This window comes from Bos indicus, chromosome 25, assembly GCF_029378745.1.
Source record: "Bos indicus isolate NIAB-ARS_2022 breed Sahiwal x Tharparkar chromosome 25, NIAB-ARS_B.indTharparkar_mat_pri_1.0, whole genome shotgun sequence".
Classification (NCBI taxonomy): domain Eukaryota; kingdom Metazoa; phylum Chordata; class Mammalia; order Artiodactyla; family Bovidae; genus Bos; species Bos indicus.
In genome coordinates, this window is record NC_091784.1 from 23,825,917 (window position 1) to 23,839,503 (window position 13,587).

Here is a 13,587-nt window from a genome sequence, read left to right on the forward strand (position 1 = left end):
TACTCCCAGGACAAGAAGAGAATAAAGTTGTATTATTGTAAGCCAGTGAGTCTGTGGTCATTTGTTATAGCAGCAGTAAGAAATTAATACATATACAATACTAGTACAGATTAAAGGGTCCCTGGAGATTCAGAATCGTAAGGCCTGTCCATGCCTGATAACATTCTTGGTTATGTGAGTGAGCTGTGAACTTGGACCTGAGTATGCAGAATGGCAGCAAGGCAGCCCCCCAACCCTCCTCTCCTAGAGGTTGCAGAATCAGAGATCAGTGTTCCTAGAGTGTGGCCTTCGTCCCACTACACAACAGTGTGCTTGTGGGTGGGAGTCGGTGGTGATACAGCATGAACCCAGTGAGAAAGTTACTTGCTTTTCACTTACCTTTCAGATCTTAAGAATTAGTTCAAGGAAAAGATCGCAGGCTGGTACTGCTGGGTCTTCAACACTAATGTCATATTTACTAATTCATTGTTTTTGAAACCATGTACTAGCCATTAATGGGTGGTGAATCCATCTGGGGAATCAAGTCCATTATTTTTAAAAGATAAGGAATGGAATGGAAAACGTTCATAGCACGTTATCAGTAGTCAGGGTACGTACTTTTTTATAACTTGTTTCATTTTTGTGTGTGTTTGCCCTAACATTGTTCCTAATGTTTTGGTCTTGTTTTTTAAGTGAAGTACAGTTGACTTACAATGTTGTATTAATGTGTGTTGTACAGCAAAGTGATTGAGTTATACATATGTATACATTCTTTTCTATTTTCTTTTCCATTATGGTTCATTACAATCGGATCTAGTTCCCTGTACTATACAGTGGGACCTTGTTTTTTATCTAGTCTATATATAACAGTTTGCGTCTGCCAACCTCAAACTCCCAACCCACCCCTCTTCCTCCTCACCTCCTCCTCAGCATCGGTTTTGGTTTTGATCGTAAGTGAAGGTCAGAGTGTTATAGCACTTCACCAACTGTGGCAGCAGTAGCATTTGGCTGAAGTTTTTAAAACTTTGCTTGGCTTCAGTTATATTTCTGTTTTCCCTTACATTTTTTAATGGATTATGTTCTGTTCGAGGCTAAGGATACACCATTACTGTTGATGGTTGTGTTACAAAATATCCGTTAAAGTACCTATAAATCTCATTTAAAAATGAATGCAGCAGAGATGGCGAAAGTGATACGTTTGGAAATACTGACATTGAGCAGCACCGCAAGAGGGAATGGTCGACCCAGCCCTTTAGAGGATCTCGCCAGGAGTCCACTTTCACGCCCTCCCGCACCCCCACCCCCATACTTCTCACAACCAAGACATGCGTTCCAGAGTGTGGCTTCAGTTTGTGAATTGGAGCTTGGAACTGATTTCACCTAGGATTTACAGTCACTCCCTGCCTCTCCTGTTCTCCCACCCACTCATCTAAAACCTCTTGTAATCCTTTCTACACACTACTTAACTGAAGCTGGTCTTGGGAAGGACATCAGTGACGTTGAAACCATCACATCCAGGGACCCTTTCTCAGTCCTTGGCTGTCTCAACTTCTCAGTAGCATCTGACATGGGTTACCACCTGTCTCCTTGGAATATTGTCACTGCCAATAAATGATGGAACTGAATCTGAAACCAGGCAGGTTGGCTCTGCAACTTGTGCTTTTGACTGCTGCGTTATATATATATATATATATCCCTTCTCCCCTTGCCCCAAAAAGCATAGAAAATTCCCCCATGGCTGCCCTGATGCCTCATTTCCTTATTTCTGATAAAATTTTCACATTTATTACATTTGCTTATTTCCCATTTGGTGGCTTCCCTATGTGCCGTTAATGAAGAGTGATCTTTTTCTGCAGAAACTTTAGTGAGGATTTTGAATATTTAGCAGAAATAATGTTAAACACCACGACTAAGTCACCATATGATCCAGCGATCCCATTCCTGGGCATGTATCCAGAAAAGGTGAAAACTAATTCAAAAAGATACATGGCACCTCAGTGTACATAGCAGCACTATTTGCAATAGCCAAGACAAGGAAGCAGCCTAAATATCCATTGACCAATGAATGGATAAAGAAGATATGGCATAGGAGCTTCCTTGGCGGTCCAGTGGTTAAGGCTTTGCACCTCCAGTGCAAGGGACACGAGTTCCATCCCTGGTTGGGGAACAAAGATTCCATCTGTTGCTCGAGGTAGCTAAAATTTTTTTAAAACTATATTTAAAAAGATGTATATACACATAGTGAAATATTATTCAGCCTTAAAAAATAATGAAATAATGCCACTTGCAGCAACATGGATGGAGCCAGAGATCAGCATACTAAGTAAGTTGGATAGGGAAAGACAGACACTGTATGATATCACCTATATGTGTCATCTAAAAAATGAATGAACTTATTTATAAAATAGAAGTAGATTCACAGACATAGCAAACAAACTTATGGTTGTCAAAGGAGAATGAGGAGGGAGGGCATAGATAGCTTGGGATTAACGGAAACACACTACTATATATATAAAATAAACCTACTATTAGTATATAGCACAGGGAACTATATTCAGTATCTTATAATAAATGGAAAGAATCTGCAAAAATATAATATATATAATATTTATAAGTAATATATGTTTATAACTAAGTTACTTCGCCATATACCTGAAATTAACACAGCATTATACATCAGATATACTTAAACAAACCCAAAAGACAGCACCACCAGTTGGTATCTAGGATGCTTTCAGTGATATTGATTGGAGAATACCATCAAGGACCTGGGTTTGCTCTCTGTGCTCTGTCTTGCTGAGCACGTTGGCTTTAATTTTTTGATGTTGCCTTATAATGATAAAGTAGCTGCGAGAGTGTCAGGCATCACAACTGCATTCATGGCAGGAAAGATAAGTCTTTTCTTTAGTAGTCTCTTTTTATCCAGAATAAAGTGGTCCCCAAATGTGCTCAAACATATTTTCATCTATACCTTATGATAAGAACTGAGTAGGATTGCCAAATGAGATACAGGTTGGCCAGTTAAATTTAAATTTTGGTAAACACAGATTTTTGTTTTCAGTGTAAGTATGTCCCATGGGAAATCCAAATTTAACAGGGTATCCCCAGTGATTTTGTTATTTTATATACATAAAAATACTAATAATTTTTGCTATCTGGCAACCCTAAAACTGAGTCCAATTGCAAGAGGGGCTGGGAAATAAAATGTCTGACTTTCTGGCTTTTGTAATGCAAGATGGGCAAAAGAGAAAGAAACTGAAGCTTTTAGGTGATCAGCCACCCGATGTGGAGTCATCTTGATTGTGTTTGCTCTCCTGCACAGAGAATATGTTTGCGTAATATCAGAAAATTTATGAAGTCCAAAGCAGAGTCAAACTATATTTTCATCTTAGAGTTTTTTATTTTATTTTTTTGAAGGGGAGGAGAGGAAAGCGTGGAGGGTCATGAATAAAGTGCCTGTCATAGGCAGGATATATAATTTTATTCTGCTTTACTTTTTTATATTCCCCCTTATTCCACAAAAGGAATTGAGGTGACTAATACAACTACATTAACACAAAAGGCAAAAATAAATGCCTTGGGGGAGCTGGAGAGGAGAGAGGAGATGTGTGCTCAGTCACTCAGTCATGTCTGATTCTTTGCAACACCATGGGCTGTAGCCCACCAGACTCCTCTGTCCACGGGATTTCCCAGTCAAGAATACTGGAGTGAGTTGTCATTTCCTCCTCCAGGGGATCTTCCCCACCCAGGGATCGAGCCCATATCTCCTGCCTTGGCAGGCGGATTCTTTACCTAGAAAGCCCTTGGGCAGCTGGAACGTGAGTTTAGAGGGGGGAAAAAAGGCCCAGAGATGTGCATGTTTTATTGTCTCATACAGGTCTTGGAAGTGGGCTACAAATTTGGCTCCCCCAAAGTCCTCAGGATTGAAATATGATTCTGCTTCCATAAAACCACAGCCAGCTGCATGCTCTAGAGAGGCACACATCTTCCTGCGCAGAGACCCAGGACACTTCTCCAGAGCATCATCAGTGGGATCTGGGGATGTGTGGGGCCTGGCTTTGCAGCTGCTGCTTCAGGTTCCCTTGATGCAAGCTGAAGACAGAAGTGAAATTACTCTGGACCAAAGCAGCACAGTCCAAGTACATAGCTCTGGGATGCTGTAGTGCATACAAGAGTAGGATCTAGAAAACCTGGGGAAAATGAAAGGCCCGCAGAACTGATGTGCTAAAATAATGTCTCAAAGCTGGGTACTTTATACGAGATTCCATGATAGTAAGTTTGAGGTTGGAACCTTTGACGAAGACTGGGAGGTCAAATTGACTGAGTGGTCCAGATGAAAATGCTTATCAGGGCCAGCCCGGTGGAGGGCAGAGGTCTTCATGGGAAAGTGAGGCTACTCCAGAGGCAGAGCTTCATTCCAAGGTTGCTACTTCCAATATCAAATGAACTATTCCACACTCTCCTTAAAAACCCTCCTTTAAGCCCCACTTCCTCCTCTTGGTTGGAGAAGGAAATGGCAGCCCACTCCAGTACTCTTGCCTGGAAAATCCCATAGATAGAGGAGCCTGGTAGGCTACAGTCCATGGGGTCGCAAAGAGTCGGACACGACTGAGCCACTTCACTTCACTTCACTTCCTCCTCTTGGTATGAAATCCAGCTCCGTCCTGTGGCCTATGAGACCCAAGACTTGGCATCCCTCCTCGGCTCCCCCACCTCCTCTGTGCCTCTCTGCCCTAACCATGACCTCCTCCCAGCTCTGCCAACCTACCAAACTGTTTGCCACAGGGCCCCGCAGTCAGGGGGCTGGAAATGTAAGAAACACAGCCAGTGTTCAGTTCACGAATCACTTGGTTTATGGCACACAATACAGGTTTAAGGTAAGGAAAGCGGGTAGTGAACCACTCCAAGAAGTCCTGAAAGGAGTCATCTCAGCTGTCTCCCAACCGGCAACAAGTCACAGTAGCTGTGGGTGGGAGGTCACCTTCTGCTCCGACAGGGAGTCGGGCAGCTTCCATCTGGAAGGTCTCCCAGAGCAGAGTCGGGTCCTCCAGCAAAGCGGCTGCAAGTCACTCGGCTCAGTGACCTCTCTCAGAGGAGTCAAGTTCCCCCAGGGGAGGAGGTCTTGGTCCTGTGTTCCAGTGAGGTACACTGCCCACCACATTCCTAAGGTAATGCTCTTAGTCTGTTCCTCTAGGACTCTTGACACTCCTACTGCGGATGTTTCAAAACAACTAACGTGGATGTTCACATTGGCCACTGTGACTCCATTTTTTAAACAAGATAATTAGAAGTTTTATATATGGATGCTCTGGGTCTTTGCTGCTGCACGAGGGCTTCCTCTAGTTGTGGAGATCAGGGGCTCCTCTTCATTGTGACGCGGGCTTCTCATTGCAGAGCACAGGCTCTAGGGCGCTCTGGCTTCAGTACTTGTGGCACATGGGCTTAGTTACTCCATGGCATGTGGAATCTTCCCAGATCAGGGACTGAACACATATCCCCTGCATTCGCAGGCAGATTCTTAACCTCTGGACCACCAGGGAAGCCCCGTGACTCCCTTTTGAACTACTTAACTAGCTTAAATTAAATTTACTATCTTAAATCCTATAAGATTCACACAAGATGAGTAGGGATCATAACACTCAAGAACTCACATCATGACCCTTTGCCTCTGCTGGCCTTTGCACCTGCTGTTCCTTTTCCTGAGTCAGCCTTCGCCCTTAAAGCTGAGATTAAACATCACCTCCGCATCACCCTGTGTAAATATTCCCTGGGGCTGTAACGGCATCCTGTGCTTTTGCCTTTATGGTCCTTGTGTGAACTTGTCACCATTTTTACTCATTCCGCAAGTATTTATCAAGCACGTTCTCTGTATGAGGCACTCAGAAACAGTAGAGCAAGTGAACAAATAAAACACAATAATTGCACTGCTTATGTGACTCAAGGGACTCAAGATTGCCATCATGTCTTCGCACGATGATGCAATCATACCTTTATTGCACATTTGATTTTTAACCTCTCTATGAAAATATTTGAGATTCAGATGCTGGGGCCTCAGGACCTATTACCAATGATGGACACCCCAGTAGGTTATGACTGTGGTTCATAATACGTGTTGTTTCACAGCTTGTCAATCTGAAGATCAGCACAAGAGAAAAACAATGACTTCAATGGCAACAACTCTTGCAGTATTCCAAGTGCTGTTTGCATGGGGGTACCTCTCAAGGCTAGACCCACTGAACCTCTGGGAGGAATGGCAGGGAGTCGGGGAACAAGATCCAAGAGCTTGCTAAGCCCAGTGCTGGGGAAATCGTTGTGCACTGTCTGCCAATAGAACTTGCTGAACTCAGTGGTAAGTGAGTAATTAAATGACCAGGCAGAGCTTTGCGAACTGAGAGAGGGCCCATTGTTCTGGTCTTACCCACCTGTTGTGTCCCAACTGTGGGTGAGTTTGAGTGCTGGGGTCTGAAACCCGAGTGTGGATCATGGCTTCCCGATAGCAGAAGAAAGATAATTTAGAGATATAAGGAGAGAGGACCTATTATGGAAGGGAGAGATGGGGTTGGTTCTTGAGGAGTGGGAACCAGGGAGCAGGGCCTTGGTGAAATGATGCTAAATGGAACATTACAGTAAACCCACTAGAAAAGGCGTCACAAAGGCAGCTTTGATGTTGATGCTGGTGAAGCGCAGTAGATTGCAAAGAATGGCCCTAAAGACTTCTAGAGTCTCTGTCTCCACTGCTTGCATCAGGAGCAGCCACATGATTTGCTTTGGCCAATAGGGTGATAAGAAAAGGTGAGTGGGGAATCCCCTGGTGGTCCAGTGGTTAAGACTCTGTGCTCCCAATGCTAGAGGTGCAGGTTCGATCCTTGGTGGGGAAATAAAGATCCCATGTGTCACATGGCATGGTCAAAAAGAAAACATGAGCAACTTGACAGGTTCCTTGGGCATTGGGGTTCACCTTCTCTCACCATTCTTGGGAACCACGTGGTGACCACAATGAAAATAAGCCTGGGGTGGGTCTGTTGGATGAGACGATCATGTGGAGCTGAAATGAGCTGTCTGGATGAGGCCCTCCCCAGGCCCAGGCCTCAGGCAGCTCCCTAGCTGACCACAGAAGTACAAGGGAGCCCTGACCTGAGCTGCCCAGCCATCTTGCAGAATCGTGAGCTAAGTGCCTGGTTGTTGTCTTAAGCCACTATATTTGGGGATAGTTTGTTACCCCGCAGTAGCTAACCCATACAGGTGGGGATGCAGGTTGGGAGCAGAAGGCAAAGTATTGGTTGAATGTTTCCTGCTGTTGAAAAAAATTTGCAAGCGTAAGAGTTGCGAGTTTTATTTGGGGAAAAATGAGCACTGTATCCTGGGAGACACTATTTCAGATAGATCTGAGAAACTGCTCCAAGAAGTGGCTGCAGTCTGATGGCTGCTAGATGGCAGGTGTTTCTTCCTTCCCGAGTTCCCTCAGGGCTCACCAGCTCACCGTCCATGGTGGTTGCAATTGCTAATGACTAGGACATCCTTTGTTTATAGGAAACACTCCATTTCTCACTTCACAAATGCTTGTTCTGTGTCAAGCTGTGTGCCATGAATTAAGATCTACTGATGGACATGGCAGGCGTGCTCTCTGCACTCACAGAGCACCAGCCATCAGTGCCCCCCGCCTCCCCACCAACAAAAAACTTGGCTATTTCAATACCCTATGGCAAGTCCAGGAGGGTGCTCTGGGGAGAGAAAGAGATGTGTGAGCTGACATCTGAGGATGTGCCAGGTGAGTGGGCCCTGGAGGCGGGGTTGGGGGCGGGGTGATGAAAGAGAGAGAGAAGAGAGCCCCTGACTGTAATGTGGGACCATTTAGAAGAGACCAGCTGTGTGCTGCCCAGCGGCAAATGTTTCCTCTGGGAGGTCATGGAGATGTCCCAGGGTGCTCACGGTATACTTTTAAGGCATCCATTCTCAACGGAGGTGATATTGCCCCCACTGGAGCAAAAATTGCTTAGGGTGAGGGTTGTCCAACTCTCTGCAACCCTGTAGACTGTAGCCTACCAGGTTCCTCTGTCCTTGGAATTCTCCAGGCAAGAATACTGGAGTGGGTTGCCATTTCCTCCTCCAAGGGATCTTCCCGACCCAGGGATTGAACCTGAATCTCCTGCATTGGCAGGCAGATTCTTTACCACTGAGCCATCAGGGAAGCCCAGGTTTAGGGTGGTTATTAGCCCTCCAAAGAACCACAGGATGTAAACAGATATGAAATATTATCTGTGGCATTAGTGGGCTTCTTCGGTGGCTCAGAAGGTAAAGAATCCACCTGCAACACAGGAGACCTGAGCAGGGCACGACCACCCACTCCAGTATTTTGGCTGAGAATTCCGTGGACAGAGGAGCCTGGAAGACTACAGTCCATGGGGTCACAAACAGATATGAAATATTACTTGTGGTATTAGTGCTTAATAGAGGGGTGATAATTTTTTTTAATATTTTATTTATTTTATTTTTTAACTTTACAATATTGTATTGGTTTTGCCATATATCAAAATGAATCCACCACAGGTATACATGTGTTCCCCATCCTGAACCCTCCTCCCTCCCCATAAGTCTCCGCAGGGGGGAGATCATGGAAAACAATGGTTGAGAAACACTGTTTTAAGGGAATCCATATCCAGGGCCTCACCTTGTGCAATCTGCTCCCTTTCTCCATGCCCTCCCACTTCTCCAAAGAGCATCCTTCTGCCCTGTCTCACATCTGTGCTGCTGGTTTGCTCTTGGAATTAAAACCTGGGAGAGGGGAGAACAAAGAAATACTGGTACTGGCTGGCACTGAGAAAGTGAATAAATAATACTGACCAAGTATCAAGCAAGTCCTTTTTAGATTTGAAGGATTCTTCGCTCTCAACCAAATTGAAGGGGGATACAATAGCTTAGCATGCTTTGAACTTTTTTAAAAAAGCAATAGATTTGAAGAAGTTTTTTTAAAGAATAGGTTATTTTCAGCATATAACTCAAAAGGTGTTCAAAGAAATGTGTAGCATTGCTATAGAAACCTCCTTCTATTTGTTTTTGTGAAAGCTCTCTCCTTGCCTACTGTAAAAATGAAAAATAGAAATTGAGTTGGTGCTGAGCCCTGTCTTATAAAAATAAGCTAGAGTCATCTTGGGATATATGAACTCATTGAATAAATAAGCAAAACTTGCTCTATCCATTTCATTAAAAGATATATTTCCTCTAAAATTTTATTTTTTATGTTTAATCATTATCAGCATGTGCAGTATAGTTGGGGTATGTCAATCAATTGTCTACTGATAGTAATTGTAATGATAACTCAATCCATAAAGGAATAAACAACATTTAGAGTCACTGTTCACAGAAAATTTATACAAGTATTAATTTCCCTCTCTCTTTCTCTGTGCAGACATGTATTTCCATAAGATCTTATAGAAAACCTGACTGAACATTTTGGCCAATCCAATATATGTATTTGATTTTGCCTATAAATGGAATTATATGCTGCATACTGTATTATGAACTATTTTTACCCCAAAGTTTTACAACAATATATAGAGATCTGTATGCACAGCACACATACAGATCTACAACAGAGGCGGGACAATTTTTTTTAAGGGTCAGATAATTAATATTTTAGACTTGGTGGATCAAGAGGATATTTTATACTTAATAACTGTTTGAAGTGTGAAAGGCTTCTTACATCATATTCAAAAAGCCACTAACACCTGAAACTAACACCACTTTGTAAATCAATTATACTCCAATAAATAAAATAAAAAGCCACTTACTTAAGTAGTAGTCTTTTGTTAACGTATATCTATGTTGCTTCCATATTAATTCAATATTATAAATATGTGGCAATTATGCACAATCCTTCTGTATACATCTTTTCACACTTATCTGTTTACCTCCAAAGGGCGTTGTTCATTTGCTAAGTCACGGCTGACTCTTTGTGACCCTATGGACAGCAGCACACCAGGCTCCTCTGTCCTCCACTATCTCCTGGAATTTACTCAAATAAGTGAAAAAAAGACATCTCATTGATGTTCTTACACTTTAGTTACCATGACTGTCTTTTCACACATTATTGTGAACTTATTATTTCCAATTCCCTGTTTGTGTCTTTTCCCCATTTTTCTCTGTGGTTATTTTTTCACATTGATTTCTAAGAGCTCTTTACCCGGTAAGGGCAGTGACATTTGTCATTTAAGTGCAGTATTTTACCCCAGTTTTTCATTTTTCTTGTCTATGCTAATCATTTTTTTCTTTCTTGGTTTAGAAGTTATATATTTTATGTTTCAGGTTGATTCTTTTTCCAGTATAATAGATGTCTATGCATGTCAAGCCTCTCGTGATTACAAAAATATTTACCCATGTTTTATTTTAGGGCTTTTATGATATCTTTTTTACATTTTTTTTTTAGTGTCCGTAGTATTTGTTAATCATTTATTTATCAAGAGAGACTATTCCTTAGCCCAGATATTTATCATTCCATAGTTCAGGAACATAGGTAAGTGACAAAGTTCTATGGAACTCAACCCAAAGAAATTGTGTTCAAACTCACTTTTCACTCTGAAAGATACTAGCTTTCCTTATGTTCTCAAAATCTTCCATAGAGTCATAATTTCTGTAGGAATCTGCATATGCCTCCTTCCTTGGTTCGTCACTAGCAAACTTACAGAAAGTTGCAACTCCCAGGGAGACGATGAACGCTCCAACCATGTGAAATCACAGATGCGTGATCCGAAGGTTTCGTCAAAGAACTGGACAAGGTAGTTTTTCTTTTCTACAGCTCAACAACATGGTCTTTCCATATGGATAGAGAAATGGACCTCTCTTTTACATGTTAAACTTTGGCTCATTTAGAATTTATTTTGAAGTACAGAATGAGATAAATATTTTATTGTTTTAAAAATAAGCCTAACCAATTTTCCTATTTAAGTATCTTTAATCCATGATTTTGAACCACAATTTATATTTCTATGCATATGCTTATATGTGTGTGTGCTAAGTTGCATCAGTCGTGTCTGACTCTCTGTGACCCTATGGACTTCCGCTCATCAGGCTCCTCTGTCCATGGGATTTTCCAGGCAAGAATACTGGAGTGGTTTGACATGCCCTCCTCCAAGGGATCTTCCTGACCCAGGGTTCCAACCCAAGTCTCATGTCTTCCTTATTGGCAGGCAGGTTCTTTACCAGTAGTACCCCCTGGGAGGGCTTCCCTGGCGGCTCAGATGGTAAAGAATCTGCCTGCAATGCGGGAGACCTGGGTTCAATTCCTGGGTTGGGAAGATCCCCTGGAGGAGAGCATGGCAACCCACTCTGGTATTCTTGCTTGAGAATCCCCATGGACAGAGAAGCTACAGTCTCTGGGGTCGCAAAGAGTCGGACACAACTGAACGACTAAGTACCACCTGGGAAGCCCTTCCATGTATATATTTGGGTTTAAAAGAACTCATTTTAAAAGCCTACCAGCTATCAAGGAACTGAATATTATGACTCCAGCAAGTTATTCACTCCCAGACCTACATGTAGAATTTCTTAAAAAGCAATGTATGGCTTATCTTTAACTGGAAGCTTTTTTACCTGATAGCAATGTGTATATCAAAGGTAAAACTCTTATTATTCAGGTTGAAAGGATTGTTTTTATTTCTCCTAAGCACAAAAATAAGGGTATTTAGAATTGAGAAATATAGCTGAATAAGTGCTATGCATTTGTACTCTATCTATATGTATATGTAACCATGATTGTGGGAATAAAATAGTTAGCAGATTTCTAATTTAAAAAAATAGAAGTGCAACAAGCAACAAAGGTTTACTGTATAGCACAGGAAACTATAGTCAATATCTTGTAATAACCTATAATGGAAAATTATTTCAAAAATAATATATGTGTATAACTGAATCACACACAAAAAAGGATTCTACTCTTTGAAATTTAGTAATGTTTATCTTTTTGCCAGTTTTTCCAAATGTCCTATGGACATCTAATAACAATGTATGAGATACAAAAGTTTAAATTTATTTGTGTAGGATATAAGATTCATATAAATCAATATAAATAGATATATATCATATTTAAATTATTAATGACATCATTCAAGATGCTCCTAATCTTATTTTTTTTGTACTTGATAAAATATTCTCAGAGAAATGTTAATATGTCTATGATTATATATTTTTTCTTTTCCCTTATATTTCTTCTGATTTTTGCTTTATGTATCTTTGTTTCTTTGTTGTTAGGTATCTAATGGTTTATGATGTCTATCTTCTTTGTGAATTGTACCTTTTATCATTAAAAATATTCATCTTTGCATCATTAAAAAAATAATATAAAATAGTTCGCAGAGTGAGTTGCCACACTTAAAGAGTTAAAAAAAATTGTAAGATGACATTTCACCAAGTTCAGACAATAAAAAAGGCACCAGTTGGGAAGCAGTTTTGGTTAAATTCCAGCTCCACATTTTATGGCAAAGCCCTTCTCTTTTCTTGGCCTCAGCTCTCTCATCTTTAAAATGGGTTCGTAATGATAAACCCTGCCTCACACAAGTTAGGAGGACTAAATGAAATAAAGCAGGAACTCACTATGCCCAGGGTATTTATATCCAGGTACCCTCAGACCTGTGGCCTTAATTTTACCCTCCCAGGACACACAGTAATACCTTCTGTTCCTTTATGTAACAAGCCAGCTCCTGACTGTGGAGTACACTAGCTGAGTCCTTGACCTTTGGCTTTGTTCACATCCATTCCTACCCCATGACTCCTGCAGTCCTGCTCTCATTACAGGCCAGCATCACTTGACTTCCATTCTTGCCCCAGCCCAGAAAGTCCTTGCCCACCCGTGGGTGAGACATTGAAGCTCCTAACAGAGGTCACCATAACCTTTGAACTTGCTGCAATGGGCTGCTGGCTGGAGTCCCGCTTGGTGCTGCCACCCTTCCCTTCCCTTTAAGGATAATGACGATATGTAATTCTCACCTTGGCACTTGCATTCCCAAAGGGAATGGGAATGCAGGTGACTACTCTTACAGTCATAATTTCTGGCATGGTGACAGAGGAGGTGCAACCTGTCTGTTGGCCCAAAGTCAGGTCTACTTGGGAGCAGCCATAAACTCCAGGGAAGTTCATCTGAAGGTGGCTTTTGCTCTCCCATTCTTCCTTTACAACAGTTATTTTTGTGCCTGCCACACCTCCCTGATTTGACTGTAAAGTTCACCAGACATTATCTCTTGATCCTCTCCATTCTGGGTGGATAGGTGTGTCACAGGATGACTGAAACGTTGTCCTACCCCAACCCCTCCACCCCGTGAACAGGAACAATTCTCTGTGGTCCTGAAACACCAAGGAAATATTTGCTTGTTTAGATTTCAAGAATTCTGAAAAGCAAATAGTAATTGTGGAAGAAAAGAGTATATTAAGCGGGATGCTTCTTTCTTTCTTTCCTTCTTTCTTCCTCCCTCTCTCTCGTCCTCCCTTTCTTCGTTTCTCCTGTTTCATTCCCTTTCTTTCTCTCTTTCAAGTGACAGAAACCCAGCTCCAACTGTCTTCAGAAAGGAAAAGATCTAAGAAGACAGTCCAGAGTGGCTGGATCAGCGCCATAATATAGAT